The 17,646-nt window shown below is 33.9% G+C and overlaps 1 protein-coding gene across 3 annotated transcripts in view; it reads right to left on the reverse strand.

Moving 5' to 3' along the window:
* The window catches only part of GRID2 (glutamate ionotropic receptor delta type subunit 2), a 1,267,385-nt gene that overhangs the window by 295,138 nt on the left and 954,601 nt on the right, over positions 1 to 17,646 (reverse strand). The window lies entirely within an intron of this gene.

A 17,646-nucleotide genomic window follows, 5' to 3' on the forward strand; every position in this document is an offset into this window, starting at 1 on the left:
GGACTCACAAAATAGCCTTCATTGAGCTGTAAAATAATACTTTGCTTTTGGCTTTTACTCAAAGACGCTAAGTGCTTTGTAAAATCATTGCATCTATTATAGTAATATTGCCCACCATACCATTCACTTTTCCTGTAAAAATTACCATGAGATAAATTTTCAACTTGTTCAGAGCCAAGAGAGCTTCATTTTGTTCAGTAGTGCCTTTTTTAAAATAATGAAAATAGAGTAAATAATTATTTAGATATCCCATTTCACTTCAGAGGCCCAGGAGAGAGCATGATGCTCACTGATAACCATGTTGATATTGTGGTGTTTGTAATAAAAAAAAAAAAAATCTTGGTTTTCTAAATTAATGATGTTTTATTTTTTTTTTTTTTTGAAAAATTGGTCTTGTTTAACTGTTTATGTCTTATCAAGTAAAATAAACCAGTAAATGAATAGTAGCCAAAGGCAATGACTGCTGTTTGTCCCCCAGTGGTGTTCTCCTCTTCTTCATTAATTATATATTTTCATTTCAGCACTACTGTCAATAAAGACAATCTATAGTCTCCCTTTAGGCAAGGTGAGACCATGTGACTGATTCTGATAAATGGGATGTAAGCCGGGTGCTTTGTGCAATTGTTCTTATGTTTTTTCTACTTCTTCCAGCTGGAATGAACACAGAATGTCTAGAGCTCTGGTGAATATCTTAGATTACACATAAGAGAACAACAAGACTGGAGTCTGTCCTTGACATTTGAAATGCTATACCACACCCAGACTAACTTTCTAGGGTTCTAGAATGTAAGAAAAATTTAAAAGTTCAATTTCTTATTGTTAAGATCCTAATTTTTTCTGTTTGATACTAATGAACATTGATAGACTAATAGATGAATAGATGAGAATTTGGGGAATGAATAAAACCTTGTAAATACTGACTTGTTTAATCTAAGTGACATCAAATGAGTGAAAAGTAAAAACTTAATCTTTAATATTGTGTGTAAAATACGTAACATCTCTTTGATTCCAAATATAAACTTCCAGATAATATGGCAGAATTTGCTTCTGTTCATTTGCTTGTTTGGACAAGTACAAACCTACGCATTGCACAAATACTGTAAAGTAGATCATGAGGTCATTAGAATCAGAATGGGTTGAAGAAATTCCAAAATAAAGATCATATTCAGAGAGCATATAAATAAGACCACAAAATTCTAGTCTTAATTGGACACTGATTGTTTACAGTATCTTGTAAATGCTGAGAGCATGCACTTATTTCCTTATACATAACTCATTCATTTCTGTATTTTGAACATCTATCCATTGACAAACCAATGGAAAGATGATTCATGAAAGATTTTATTTGACTGGTTCCTCTACCAATAATTTTGGACCATATATATTCTCCATTTATCCATGACCTTTAACATCTAACAAATCTCTTAGGTTCAGCAGCAATTTTATCACCAAGAAATGGAATGCCACTCTTTAACGTGACACTTAAAAAATTAAGAATACTATTAACTGTAATGCAGAGCTAACTGATCGATGTGGCAAAATAACATCCCAATGTATGCTGTCATATGAAATATTGATTCTTTTCATTTTTATTTGTACATCTTTAGAACAATTGTTTAATTTGCTAAACTACATTACATTTGCTTAATATGCTGAATTTCCCCCTAGAAATGATTTTTAATTCCAACTTTATAAATAAATTCCTAGGCAAATGGATCCCTTACGGAAATCTATTGTCAAAACCTGCTCCCAGCAACGTCAGCTACAATTGATTAAAGGTGCAGAATAAACACGGTTATACTAAGGGTTCTTTTAAAGAGGGCTGATGAATTATTAATGAGCATGCTTTTTAAATTTTACATCCTAAATAAACTTTTATTACATCTTACCACTTCTCTTCTAGATCAGTGCTTTAAGATTTATTTTTAAGCTCTATTACACATTTTGATCACTACTCATAAATCCTACTCAGACCAGTCCTTCCTTATGAGGGCAATCAGCCAATATATTGGACAGATAAACACAGCAATAGATATTTGATAGAAGCTCTGGAACCTAAAATAGAAAAGATACTAGTTCCTTCTCTATGGCAGTACTGAGTTTGGTTTACCCACTTTTATCTATGCACCTACTTCCAAAATTTATTCACTCACTGACTCAAATATATTTAACATGTATCGAGCAGTTACTGCATCAAGTTATTATACTCAATATAGTGAGAATTATGATAGAAAGTCATGGACATTACTTTTAAAATAATTATAACCTAGTATTGAAAAGCCATGTACCCAGGAAAAACATAAAGCAAAACAAAAGCAACATACTGGAAAAACATAACTTGTATAAACAAAACACCAGAGAAATACAAAGGAAATTGTTAAAAAAAAAAAAAAAAAAAACGACAATCACCATTTTGGGGGTTACAAGCCATGTACTATTTTAACAGATAAGAAAAATTAGAAACAAAAGTTTCAACTCAATGTAATGTAGCAAGTTACAGAAGAGGAAGGCATTATCAGAATTCATCTTACTTCAGCTTTATTTCTTTGGACCTCAAATTTTGCAACCTATGGATTAAAATCTAGGATGCCATAATTTGTCTTGTATTTTAATGCAATTTAAAGTGATGTGACATTTATAGACTCCAGATTCCTTACAGAAAAAAATGAAAATCTTTTAGGAGGACAGTATTTTCATTTTAGGTCTTACATTATTCCTTCAAATAACTGGTTTAATACAATGTTCAAAGCAAACGTCAAAGTAACATGTAAAAGGAAATTACATCGCATGTATAGAACTAGCATACCGTAAGAACACAGATTCTGAAAACTTCAGATTCATATCATGAGAATTATATTTACAGTTTTTAAGGAAATAAAGGGAAATTTTTTGGCAGGGCAGGAAATTGGAAATTATAAGAAGTGCTACTGTAGAATTAGAATTAAGAAGAAATAAGAGCTATCATGACTCCTGCTGTATGTTTAAATTGGTACAACCACTTTGGAAAACATTTTGACATATCTAGCAGAGACTGAAATCTTTATAAGCAAGTTCGCTTTGCTTGTTTCTGAGTGTTACGGAAACACTTATCTAGTATGAAGATATAGACAGCCATGTCCCAGTAACTTCACTCCTGAAGTTTGAACACTAGTGAATCTTGGGCACCAAAATATATGCCCACGAATGTATATTATATCAGCGTTGATTGTAACAACCCAAATCTAGAAATAATCTAAAAATCCAAATGTCCATCAACATGGAAAAGATAAATATATTGTGGTATATTGATGCAATGTAATAGTAAACAGCTGAAAATTGAAGAAAGCAGAGTGATACACAATAACATGAATGAACGTTTAAAAGAATCATATTGAATGAAAAAAGCAATACTCAAAGAAGACAATTTGATTCCATAGTTGTAACAGTAAAATGACCATTTATTTAAGGATTCACATCTGGGTGAAGACACTATAAAGAAAATCAAGAAAGTGGTCACCTCTGGGTGATTGGCTCTGGGATGCTGGGGAGGGTATGATTAGAAAGATGAACAAGGAAAGATGATTTCTGTGGTAATGACAATATTCTATTTTTCATTTTGGGCAGTGGTTATCTGCTTATTACTTTATTATTAAGTAATTAATGGTTTAAACTTTTTTTCTGTATGAGTGTTACACATTTCAATACAAAGAAAGAAAAAGTATGTTAAATGGGAGTAGATAATGAGGGTATTGAAGCCATATTAAAGTTACTGCGTTTTATTTGTTAAGGAACTGGAGCTTTGCAGAAGGGAAATAGCATAATCAGAAAGTAATTTCAGAGAGTGTTGAGTGACTGTGGCAGGAACCAGGACTAGGGGTCCTTTGCAACCATGCAGTTGACAGGCAATTATGGCCTGCGCCTACTTAAATATATTTTTGAAGTGCATTTGGTGGCTTTGAGTCTTCTATTATAGAGACAGAGGGAGGAAACAAGAAATGATAAAATTCTGCTTTTAAAATTCACTTTCCAGCAATTAGCTCCAAATAGGACTGAGTAAAAACTGGTGAAAACTTATCTGCCTATTAAATGAAAACAAATTGCAGACTTGGATTTGCAGATTATTTGGTTGACAGATTCTCTAAGCACAATCCTCAGCAACTGGAATAAATGAAGCTTTCACAGAATGCCTGTAGTTTATCAATCTAAATGCATGAGCATGAGGATCCATAGACCTGTTTGTAGAAAAGTGTGTTTCAGTGGTTGATAATTTTCATATTAGCAAGGATTTATTCACATCACTTGTTGGGTTATTAGATAATAACTTCATAATTCTGAATTTGTATTCAGTCACTTAAAAAATATTATGCTAATTGCTTAGTTGATTTACAACACTGTTTGCAACTTGCAGATTTTGTAGTTAATTCCCATATTTTAATAACTATGCAATATTGTTGCTAGTGATAGAGTTTGAAAAAAAAGCATCTGACATTTTTGATAGGTGCTAATGACAAGCTATACTGCCAAGGCTTTACTGTTCAGAGGTTTCTAAACGTGCAATCTTACAGAATGCCAGGGTGCCCAAAACTAAGCAATTCTGCTCACACACACAGCTCAAAGACATTAACGAGAGAACCGGAATATTTCTTAATGACCTGTTTAAATTTTTTTTCCCCATAAACCATGCTCCTAGCCGAAGCAAACAAGAGCTGTCTTCGCACACAGTTGTGAGCTTATATTTTGCTGAGGAATGACACATTCCACTGTGATACATGGCAGAATTAATGACCACCATTCTCATTGGAAAAACCTCATTATTTTTTATAGACCATATACAAATATTAGAAACTACTATAAGTTTAAAAAGGTGACAGGTATGGAGTTTGTTTTTAAAAAGATATCAAAATACCAGGGTAGGAAAACAAAAGTGAGGAACAGGAGAGGAATAAACAATCTAGGTGTTGTAAAAGAAGATTACCTGGATTGTGTGGAGAGAAGAAAAGCAGGTTGCAGTGGTATGCAATGAAAACATTTTAAAAAGAGTTTCTGCAGGAGGATTTAACGGAGGAGCAAAGGTTTAGAAACCATTGCACTAAACTCATCTTTTAAAATCTTTGATTAAATATTTCTATCAATAGATTCAATAAGATTCAAAGACAATAAGATTCAAGTTATGATCGAAGCAAATACAAATATTTAGTCATTCTGACTTCCTAAAGCCGTATCTTACATAGTATTTCTGATTCCTATTTTGGAAGCAATTATTTAAGTGAAAAAATACTTTAAATTGAACATAAAGTTAAAGCTATTCATATGCAAGGTAATTAATTTTTACAATAAAATGTTCGATTTTATAATTCCTTTCAAATTATGAAATGGCTACATTTTAGTTACTTAATGGAGAGTGGCAAAACAAAACAAAAAAATGTTCATTTTGTTTTCATGAGAACCTGAAAGGAATACAGGATAATGCAACTGGGAATACAAGGTTATGAAGGACAAAAGGTAATCACAGCAATTTTAAGTATATTAGTTTTCATTTATTGGTTTTTCCCTAGCATGCATTTGAAAATACATTTTAGGAAGTTAGATTTTTATGGACCACATGATTACCATATACAAACTTAGAAATACCAGACTTTTTGTTTGCCTTCTGAATATGAGTGCTAGATAATACTTTGTTTGGTCCAAGTCTTCATTATTTTGCTAAATTTAACACCTTAGTGAATCTTACAAGTGCACAGCCACATGCAAGAATCAATTCTATTCCATAAATGTTTTTGAAAGTCTACCAGGTACAGAGTACTTTGTAAGGGCAGTTATCTCAAAGAAAACTATCAAGAACACATTTTGAGATACAGAATACTGCAGCCGTGAGGAGTGATTGGCTGTACCAAATGCCAGAGGTCTACAAAATATTTAACTGAAAAACTTGGTAACATTTTACTTCAAAATGATGATAATGCTCACAAACTCTCTGCTTGATACAGTCATATTTCTATAAAAATACTGTCAAGAACAGTAATGTTAATAAATGTCAGCAGGGCTTTATGATAAGACTTTGTCTATGTCAGGGTTTAAAAATATTTAATAAATATAAACTGAAGCTAATGAAATATCAGAATACAGTGAAGAGCCATATAAAATTAAACTTGGAATGTATAGGACTGATGGTATATCTATCCAAAATAATATTACTTATAGGAGAATAGCAGCAATTCAGATATTTATTCAGTCATTCAGGAGTGTTAATGCCAGGCGCACACTAGAAATACAACAGAAGACAAAGCAAACAATTAACAGACATCTCTATCCTTGCAGACCTACATTCTAATGGGAGTGATAGACAGTAAACAAAATAAGTGATATATATGTTAGGTCAGATGATGATAAGGACTGTAGGAGAAAATTAAACAAATAATAAGAACAAAAGAGCACGTGAGAAAGTGTAACTTTAAGTAGGACGGGCTTCTGTAGAAAGGGCATTTCAGACTGAAGACAGAGTGAGTGCAAATGTGTCAGGCAGGAGTCTCTCTGACATGAATGAGAGACAGGACACTTGTGTGGCAGGAACTGAGGGAGCTAGGCTCAGACAGAAGATGTCTGAGAGGTAAATGGGGGTGTGTGTTGGTGGAGCTTAAACAGTACCTTTAAGTCCCCGTGATGACTTTAGTCCTTGCTTGGACTGAGATGGGCAGCCTGACGGGCTCTGAGCAGAGGGGGCTGTGATCTGCTATGTTTGAACACTTTATTAGACAGTTGATCATTGCTATTGACAATAGACTGGAAGGGGCAAGGATGAAAGCTAGGAGAACAATTAGGAGTCCTTTGCAATAAAGCAGTGAGCTAGGCAGTAAAATGGACTTGATGAGAAGCAACTGGATTGTGAGTATCTTTTGAAGGTAGAGCTGATGGGACTCCCTGATATATTGGATGTGGGGTTATAAGTACTCAGTGAGAAGTGATGTAATGCTATGCCAAAATTCCTGGAAACCCTCAGTGGTGGCCTCAGTCTTTAGAAGCATATGGACTTCTAAGACTTTACCTGAATGTTTTTCACTGGGAGTATGCATCATAATTCTATTAGAGGGACTAAAATTTTCAATCAATAGACCAGAGTCCTCAGGGTGAATGTTCAGTACAGAATTAAAGATACTATTTTGTACAAATCTACAGCCCTAAATACAAAATTAATACACATTCAAATTTAATAGAAGAAAAATGTGCCCTTTTTTTTCCTGCATGCTTGTGACTCATACAATCAGCTAAAAGAAAAATATTTATTAGAAGAAATAACAATCATTAAAATCATCATAATCTTTAAAGCTTACATTTTAAAAGGACAAAGTTCAACAGCAAACATTAAGGGTGAATTATTTATTTTGTTCTCTGAATACACTTTCGGGAAATACAAATTAAAATAAGATGAGTTGTTTTATTTATAGCTCATCAGATTGGCAAGAATTAAAAAGAATGTTAATGTTTATCAGCAAACATTTGAGGAAGCAGATTTTCTTATACACCACTTATGTAAGTTAAAATTCGTACAGCTTTTTAAGCAAACAGATTCACAGTAGGAAGCAAGTATCTTCCAATTTTCATATTATTTCTTCTGGTAATTTTATATCTAAGGAGGTAGTCATAAGTGAGCATCGGTATGTATCTAAAAGAATGTTTACTGCAACTTCCCTAGTGAGAACTTGAAAACAAACTAAATAACCAACGATTAGGGACTGCTTTTTTAAAATATCTGTATGATAGACTACTACACAGTACATTCAGTTGTCAATCTCAGTGTCTCAATGCCCTGATAACATAGTTATTTGCTTCGAATTGGGCCATAGGAGGGTTTTTTTTTTTTTTTTTTAAACCAGGAAGAGTATTTTAAAGTTTGGGATTGGTTTGTTTTTCTTTGTTTGTCTTATAGAGAGATTCAAAATATCACTGTAAAAACATTACGTTCCTTTGCATTCCAAAATATTTCAGTAAATGAGACATGAAAATGTTGAGTTTCAGTTGGCATTCCTGGAATTTTATATAACTCTGAATAAATTAATGGAATTTGGGGGCACCTGTAAAGATAACTAATTAAGTGGCTGAAAAAAAACCACTAATCACATCTGCTTTATAAAGAGTATTTATTTACATTAAAATATTCATGTGTATATTGCTGAATGGGAAGAAAATGTACAAACTACTCATGAGTATGGGGGTGTGTGTGTGTGTGTTAGTCAATTCAGGCTGCTATAACAAATTACCATAGACTGGGTGGCTTAAACAACAAACATTTATTTCTCACAGCTGTGAAGGCTAGGAAGTCCACGATCAGTGTGGCGACAGATCCAGTGTCTGATGAGAGCTTGCTTTCTCTGCCTCACAAGGCAGAAAGCAGAGAGATCATCTTTCTCATGTTTCTTCTTGTCCGGGCACTAATCTAATTCATGAGGGCTCCACTCTCATGACCTACTTACTGTAACTCCAAGGCTCCACATCCAAATACCACTGCATTGGGAATTATGCTTCAACATATGAATTTTGGTGGGACACAAACATTCAGTACATAACAATGTGCATTTAAAATTTTTTAATGTAAAAATAATTGCAAACATCCATACAGGACTTACTGAGTGCTGGGCACTTGCAGATGCTTTTTGAATATTTATGTATAGCAGTCTTATGAGTTTAGAACCATAATTACTTCCATTTTTATGGATAAAATAACTTAATTTTGTTTAGCTAGTAAGTGACAGACATTAAAATATAGTTAAGTTTTCAATGGAGGAATTATGATGATTTTGTTGTTAATTTTTGTTTTCCACATTTTCTAAGTTTCTGTCATTGAATATGTAATACTTGTTTCAACATTTGTTGGATAAATGAGTCTGAAGCATGAAGGGGAGGCCAAAGTTGGAAATAAAAATCTATTTATAATTTTCAAGACAGTAAATGAAGTCATTCAGGTGTAAAGGATAGAAAGGGGTTAGGGATGAAATTCTGGAAGAAGAGACTCCAACGAAGGATGCAGAAGGAATAGAGATCTGGCAAAATGAGGGGAAGACATCGTTGGGGGATGCAAGAAAGGACAGGGTTTCAAGAAGGAACTAGTTGCTGGTGGACTTCAGCACAGGTGAGAAGTCCAGAGAGATAAGGCCTGAAAGCATCCATTTCATTGGTCAGGTAGGATATCATGAACACATTTTGAAAAGCAGTTTCTTTGGAGAAGTCAAAATGAAAGCCAATAGAAGCCAGTTGTTTGAGGATAAAAATACATGATGAAGTGGAGACAGAACTGGAGTCTGAGACTTTTGCATTAGAAAGAATTAGTAGAATAAGGGGGATTCAGGGTCAAAGAACACTTTTTATCTAAAGCCTATTTTCAGGCTCAGGGAGGAAGCAAATAAAACAACAATAACATCAAAAACTTACATTATGCCTGTCATCATCTTTATTACTTTCTATTCATTACCTCATTTAATTCTTGGAATGCTCTGGTACAGTTATTGTCATTTCACAAATGAGAGAACTGAGATTTGGGGGTAGAGTCGATAAGTTATGTATCTAAGCTTATAAACTAGTAAGAAAAAATGTGAATCCAATGTTGTCTGATGCTAAAGCCTGTATTCTTAACCATGAATTTAGACTGCCTTCACCAGCATTTGGGTATGTATGTGTGTTTGGGGTTGGGGAGGAGGTACAGAAATTACACAGCATATCAAAGAGAAAGAAGTTGGGCTACAGTCTTTGAACACATGATAGTATCAAAACCAATCTCTTTCTGTCTCTTAGTCCTCTCTATATCTCCAAATTCCTTTTCATTTCTAAGTAGAGCTATCTATACTTTCTTCTAAGTCATAATTCAACTTTGGTCAGCATATTGATGGGATTAAAGTTTTGGCATAAAGATTATTTTAAAGTGAAAGCATTTGAAATCTTATCTGAACTTCCCATACCTAACTAAAGCAGAGCCTCCTGAAGACGCAGCTGCCATTAAACTGACTCCAAAGGAGAGAGATTCCTGCAAATTCCTGGAAGGAGACAGACTTCTCATTCCCATTAGCACACACACAAAACCAACAACGGACCCTGAACTCCACCCCCTACCCTCTTGTTAATTGGTTTGATATCCTTTACCTCTGGATATCCAGCAAGTTATTCATTGCTGAATTACTGAGTGACTTCCATGTGCACATGCAAACGAATCTTACTTTTTTCCTGCTGTCAGTTGATTTGCAGGCCCCCAAATATATGCACCTAAGAGGGTAGAGGAAGCCTCCCAACAGCACCAAACCTTTTTTTTTTTGAACAAAGAGTCTTTTTCTTCAAAGGACATCTGGAGATAACAAGGTCATAATAATTTTGCTAACACCACTCTAGACCTTTTGTAGAAACTGCACTCACTATTCTGCCACTGGCCTGCCTGATCTAAGGTTTTAGGAATAAGGTGACAGGTTTTCTATTTTTAGTGACCTGAATGCTTTCTGGAGGATATACTTTTTTCTTTTGATTTCATTACGAAGCACAGTAGGAAACTTAAAAGAAAAGATCTCCTGCATAGAGGGCAGAAACATTAAGAGTAGAAAGCAGAAGGTGCTGATATTTAAAAGCAAGAAACAAATCTGTGGGGATTTACAGATTGTTGAGAAGTCTGAGTTTAAAGCTGCAAAGACAATATTCTGTGTTTCAAGAATTAATAAGTATAGAAAAGAAGATTACTAGAAGTGTTATTCAAATTAATAAAAAGGCATATAAAAATAACTTCTGTGCCAGCTCTGATCAGGAATGCGGAGATGGACTTATTAGGTACTGAATTAATTATGGGGACACGTATTATGGAATTAGAAGGAGGTTCTCATAATTTACTGAAAAATGTAAAGATGTATGAAACTTTTTTCCACCACTGTATTTTATTGCATAATAAACTGGAATGTTTATCCTAAAACCAGATGTAACACTTACCACCCGTAACATCTTTCATTGGCAGGAGCAAATCTTACTTAGTGAGACAAAACACTAAGCATTGGTCCTGTTTATTCCTGCATTCCTCAGTAGATAAACTACGAGTGTATTCCCAAATGTAACATTATTACATGTACAGAAAAGCATCTTGTTCTTGGGGCTGATGACCAAAGGTCATTCTTAAAAGTTGAAAGGACTCATAAAACATAGGTGAGATATTTTTCAAACTCCTTGTTCTTGATGAGTGATCACTTTTTTTTTAATTCTCCTTGACTTTTAAAAAATTAAAAGACCTTGCTTTCAAATGCTAATCGGTTGCTTCTTTATTCCCCAGTAGACTTCAGACTATTCAGCCTCAATACTTCATTTTCTTGAGTGTTTTATTGACCATGGTCTTGGCGATTACATTTGGCTCAGAACAACATAGCAGCTTGTTATTTTTAACTGAACTACAGACTATGTTACCCTACATAAGAATCAATGGGAAAAAAATGAGTCCAAACATTTCACTTTCCCATTTCATGCCACTTAGTAATGGTTAAAAATAAATAAGAGAAAAGAAAAAAAAAAAAAAAAAAAGCCCTTCAAACCTACCCAAAAAACCCCTAAAAATGTAAAGATCATTTCCTCATGCTAACTTCCATCACACAGAAAACCTGCAATTTTTTGCTCAAAGTTTTAAATCATGCAAGAATCACAAATGCACCTTCCAGCATGATGGCTTTTTTGTTTCTAGGTTAAAATAATTAGTACACAGTTTACATGGAGAAGATGTGAAAAGACACCTTAAAATCCAAACCTCTGTATATTTCAACTGATCATTAAAAACCCCAAGGGATGTATTATGAAAGAGTATGTGTTTGCCTTCCTTTCCTTGACCAACTTTTCCATTTCTGGAACCCAAAGCAGGATGGTGCTTCTCTCCTTGACTGCCTCCTACCTCCCCAGAGGGAGCTGAATTTCAATAGCTGTTTGTGTTCCAGAAGCTGGCAGATGAGTAAGCTATTCCCATGTTGGGTGCTTTTTGGAGGTATCTTTTCTCACTTCAGACTACCCTCGAGTCCTGTTAACTGTAATAGATAGTGATTTGATGAATGGTCCCCTATTGGTCAAAACCTGTTACTGTGCCTTTGAAAGAATCCAAATGCCACTCGAGGCCTAGTTACCTCACTGGTAAGGCAGCCATCTGACTCCTTGGCTCTTTGTCAGGGACTGGAAATACATATAAGATTTTCTTAAAATTTATTTCCTTTGTAAACTGCAATCTAATTATTACATTATAATTCAAAATATTGTTTTTCCCTCCTGATTGGGAAGATTTGTAAGATGTAAACAAAAACAACTTTCTGTGACTTTTTTTCTTTTGCATCTGTTTACTCAACTCTAATTTATGTCAGCTGTAAAACAGAAACATCAACAAACTAATGGAGTTTAGATGTGGCAAATGAATATGCAATGCCCTAATGAAAAGCTGAACCTTTTGAGAGGTCAGGGCAACATTTAAAACACCAAAATAGCAAGATATGTGGGAGTATCCTACCTTATATGTATATGTTTGCTCACCTAAATATTAATTAATTACTACATAATTCAAAGGTAAATGTTTTTCATATATCTTCTTAAAGTTGTGGTACAGTAAGATCCTCTCAAATTGAAACCTTTCTCAAAAGTCTCTAGTATTTTAAACTATGTCCCTCATTAGAAAGTGAATTATCAAAAAGTTGTGAAATAAAGGTTTATATCTCTAGTTTGTAAAAAACAAAATAGTAAATTGATACGCTTTTTGTCACTCTTAGCCCAGCATCGTAGAGTTTCTCTGTATGTACGTACGACCCAGTACTCAGCCAAGACTCAAAAGGACCTGTATGTTAATTTCTGTACGTATTCTCTTCAGGTAGCTCTCTCTTTTCCAGAACATGTCCCTCCAAATACCAACCTCCTCAGCCTACACATACTTTGATCTCTAACTTCTCAGCTCAGTAAAGCTGACAGTCTCTTTTGGATCTACATGCCTGTGCCTTCAGTATGTAAACTGCCATCAACCAAAGATCTGGGGTTATTGTTGGAATCATTTAGTTGTTTCAGTCTCTTAGAAATCCAAGTCCTTTTTCATCTGTTGACTAATACCTGAAAGTTTTAGTTTAGTTCTTATCCCTCCATCATGGCAGGTGGGGAGTCAGACAAACAAGAATTCAATACTTATTTTTACCACAAATGTAACCTGAAGTTATTTAACTAGTTCTGAGTCTCAGCCATATCAACAAAATGCAAATAATGATCTTGAGGGCTTCAAGGAGATCAAAATATCAAGAATAAAATTTATTAGTTAAGTGTGTCCTAAATGCTGGCTAGTAACATTATCTGTAAGCTTTAATGTTGGTAATTCATTAATATAGTCCTTTGTAACTCTAAGAAGTAATATCTATGTCAGAAGCATCTATCTTTCATATTTATACTCATTTTTATTTCTGAGGAATTATATATAGAACTGGTTTTGTGTTTTTGTCACTATGCCAAAACTACTGCGTTGGCAAAAGATACCTTAAAACTTCAAGGTCACCTTAACATTTGGGTTGCTTGCAGTTGCAGTGCTATAATACAATACTGAAAGTAAAATATAATATATTATAATATATTGGAATATACCATATGTTGGAATATTGAGAAGTTATAGAAGTCAATATAGACTTATTGTTTCTACATCTTTGAATTTGCAAATGACTTATGTCAGTATCTTTCTAAATTTCTAGAGACAAGCAGTAAATCTATTTTTAAAAATAAATTATATAACACATCTCTGAACTATTTATTCATTGTTTAGTTTAATAATCCAGGTTTCATCTTCCAAAAGGAAAAAAAGTTGAGTCACGTATTGTTACCTCAGTGCAATAGTGATACTCACATATCTACATGACAGCTATCATCTTAAGAATTGGTGTGATGGGAAAGAATAAGAAATCGTCAAGCCATCGTTATGCACCAATTCTCACGATGATTTTATTCACTCAGCATTGAAGTGAACACATGTTCCTGTGTTGCTACAAATTACTGTTTGCATAGGCCAGTTTTCCTCAAGTGTCTGTTTATAAAAATCACATTTTCCCCTTTTTCTCTCAGATAAGATGGGTACAATCATCAGAAGAGAAAACAAAATCTGTACATCATACAGAGCTATATCGACTGATTACACTGTTTCCATAATACAAATGAGAACCATTTTACCTAACCTGCAGGGTAGATCAGAGTTGCAACAATGGTAATTTTACCTTGTTGATATGTATTATCTAAATTATGTAATGCTAACCTCATGTTCACAGACGAATCTCTAATTGAATTGTCTCTAAAGGAGCTCTTAAAAAAGAACATCTTATACACAGGCTGCTGAGATTTCCTACATTTCAATTTCATTTACCTCAGGTGATATTCTAATTTACTTATAGTATACTTTAAATTTGTGATGTCTGCAGACTTTTGCATGTACTCTTTACATTGTGGAATATTCCTTCCCTTTTATCTATGCCTTGATAATCCCTGTCTATTCAAAAGCAATCTATGTGATCCTTTAAGCCCTTTCTACTGCTCTACCCATGAGATAGATGCTTCTTTTATGTTCTCCCTTAACACTCTGCATCATAAGCATGAACACCTACATTAGCACTTCCTATGTTCCAGGCTCTGTTAGAAGTCCTTTGTTCTTTGCATGTACTAGTTTCCTTAATATTCATAACAGATCTTTGAGATAGCTAATATTGTTATCTCTACTTTACAGATGAGGAAACAGAATCATAGAGGGTTTAAATACTTGGCCTCAATTCACAGGTAGGAGGAGACCTGGGTATTTAAATATAAACTGGTTCCAGACTCTGTTCTTTTTTTAAAATAGCCTCATTGAGATATAATTTACATACCATATAATTCATCCATTCAAAGTGTACAATTCAATGGCTTTAGTACATTTGCAGACATGTTACTATCACTGCAATCAGTTTTAAAATATTATAACCCCTTAAGAAATCCAGTTCCCACTGGTCATCATTTCTCAGTCCCCTAATCTCTCCCAGGTTTAGACAACTACCAACCTACTTTTTGTCCCTATACACTTGCGTATTCCTGACATTTTATATATGTGGAATCATATAAGATGTGATCTATTGTAACTGGCTTCTTTCACTTAGCATGTTTTTGAGGTCCATCCATGTACCATGTTATCAGTGCTTCATTTTATTTTATTGACAAATAATATTCCATTTTATTGGTATACCACTCTTTTTTATCCATTCATCAGTTGATATACATTTGGGTTGTTTCCATTTTGGGCTGTTATCAATAAAGGTTCTATGAACATTTGTGTACAAGTTTTTGTATGGGCATGCATTTTCATTTCTCCTGGGAGTATACCTAGAGTGGAATTTCTGAGTCATACAGTAAAGTCTGTGTTTTATCATTTGAGAAACTGCCAGACAGTTTTCCAAAGCAGGTGTACTACTTTACATTCCCATCAGTTACATATAAAGGTTCTCATTTCTCCACAATTTTGCCAACATATCTGTCCTTTTGATTTATAGCCATACCAGTGATTGTGAAGTGGTAGTCCATTGTGATTTTGATTTGTGTTTCCATGACGGCAAATGGTGTTGAGAATCTTTTAATATGCTTATTGACCATTTATACATCTTCTATGAAAAACTGATCAGATCCTTTGCCCATTTTTAATTAGTTTATTTTTCTTTTTCACACTGAGTTGTTGTTATAATTTTATTCTTTATATATACTAAATACAAGTCCCTTATCAGACACATAATTGCAAATATATTCTATCATGTAGTGGGTTGTCTTCTAATTTTTTTGGATTCTGTCCTTTGAGACATAGACACTTTTCAAGTTGATGAAATCTAATTTACCTATATTTTTGGTTTTTTGTGCTTTGAGTGTCATATCTAAGAATCTATTGCCAAAATAAAGTCACAAATATCTATATATAATGATCTCTTTTAAGAGTTTTATAGTTTTAGCTTGAACATTTCAGTCTGTGATACATTTTGAGTTAATTTTTGTACATGATTTTAAGTGAGAGTCTAGATTCATTCTTTTACATGTGGATATCCAGTTGAAAATACTATTCTTTCCCTTACTGAATGACCTTGACACCCACAGAAAAATGGGTTAATTCTGGATTCTCAGTTCTACTCTACTGATCTAAATGTCTATCCTAAACAAGTATGATTACTGTAGCCTTCTAGTAAGTTTTAAAATTAAGACATGTGCATCTTCCAATTGTGCTTGTTTTTGTTTTTTTTTTCTCTTTATTTTTTCTCCCTATTCTGATTCTCTTCCATTTCCATGTGAATTTTAGATTCTGCTGGTCTATTATGGTAAAAAAAAAAACACACACAAGAAGAATTTTGATAGAGATTTCATTGAATCTGTAGATCTGTTTGGAGAATAATGCCATGTTAACAATACTGAGTCTTCCAGTCCATGACTACAGGATATCCCTCCATATATTTAGGGTTTTTCAATTTCTTTCAACAAAATTTTGTAGCATTCAGTGTACAAATGTTGCAGTTGTTCTGTTAAGCTTTTTCTTAATTATTTTATTCTTTTTGATATATTTAAATGAAAATGCTTTACTAATGCTTTATTAATTTCCTTTTTGGACATTTCATTGCTAGTGCACAGAATAAAATTGATTTTTGCAAATTGATCTTGTACTCTGCAAACCAGCTGAACCCAGTTACTAACTCTATTAGTCTCTGTGTGTGTCCTCTTTAGAGTTTTCTATATGTAAGACCATGTCACCTGAAAATAGAGGTAGTTTTACTTCTTCCTTTCTAACCTCATTCCTTTTATTTAATTTCCTTGCCTAATTGGGCTGCCTAGAACCTCCAGCACAATGTTGAACAGAAACAGTGAGAACTGACATCTCCGCCTTGTCACTGACTGCAGGGGACTCGAGGGGGTGTTCAGCACTTCACCATTAATGTGATCTTAGCTGTGGGTTTATAGACGCTCTTTTTCAAGTTTAGGAAATTTCTTTCCTTCCATTACTAGCCTGTTGACTGTTGTTTTTTTTAATCATGAAAGGGCATTAGATTTTTATTAAATGCTTTTCCTACATCTACTGAGATGATCATTTAGGTTTATTCCTTTATTTATTAATATGGTATCTGACATTGATTTTCATAAGTTGAGACAAACTTGTACTCCTGGGATAAATTTTACTTGATTATGGTGAATAGTCCCCTTTATATGTTGCCAGATTCAGTTTACTAGCATTTTGTAGAGGATGTTTGTATCCATATTCATATTGTGTCATATTCATTATAGTCACTAAGGCCTAAGCTCCACTAATTACTGGTTGATTGCTTTACTGCTTTCAGCAATGTCCTGGATTTCCTCATAGTTTGAAGAAAATAAATTTTGGTAGGGGTCATTTTTGTGATTAAGCTTTAAAATTTATTCTGATCTCAGAAGGGATATTCTTAGCTATCTCATTTTCTGGTTTACTCTGGTGAATTATCTGGCTTATGATTTACTTGCTGCTTTTAATTAAGAGGAGCCATAGACTTGAACTTCCTCATGATCTGATTCAAATAACTAGAGAATGCTTAAGTGCTCTCTTTTCTTGTGGACTGCTTCTCCCCTGGACAAAATCTCTGCTACTACCCTGGGTACTGAGTTGGGTGGCAGCTTCTGGTCTTCTCCACTTACTTC

This window comes from Camelus dromedarius, chromosome 1, assembly GCF_036321535.1.
Source record: "Camelus dromedarius isolate mCamDro1 chromosome 1, mCamDro1.pat, whole genome shotgun sequence".
Classification (NCBI taxonomy): Eukaryota; Metazoa; Chordata; class Mammalia; order Artiodactyla; family Camelidae; genus Camelus; species Camelus dromedarius.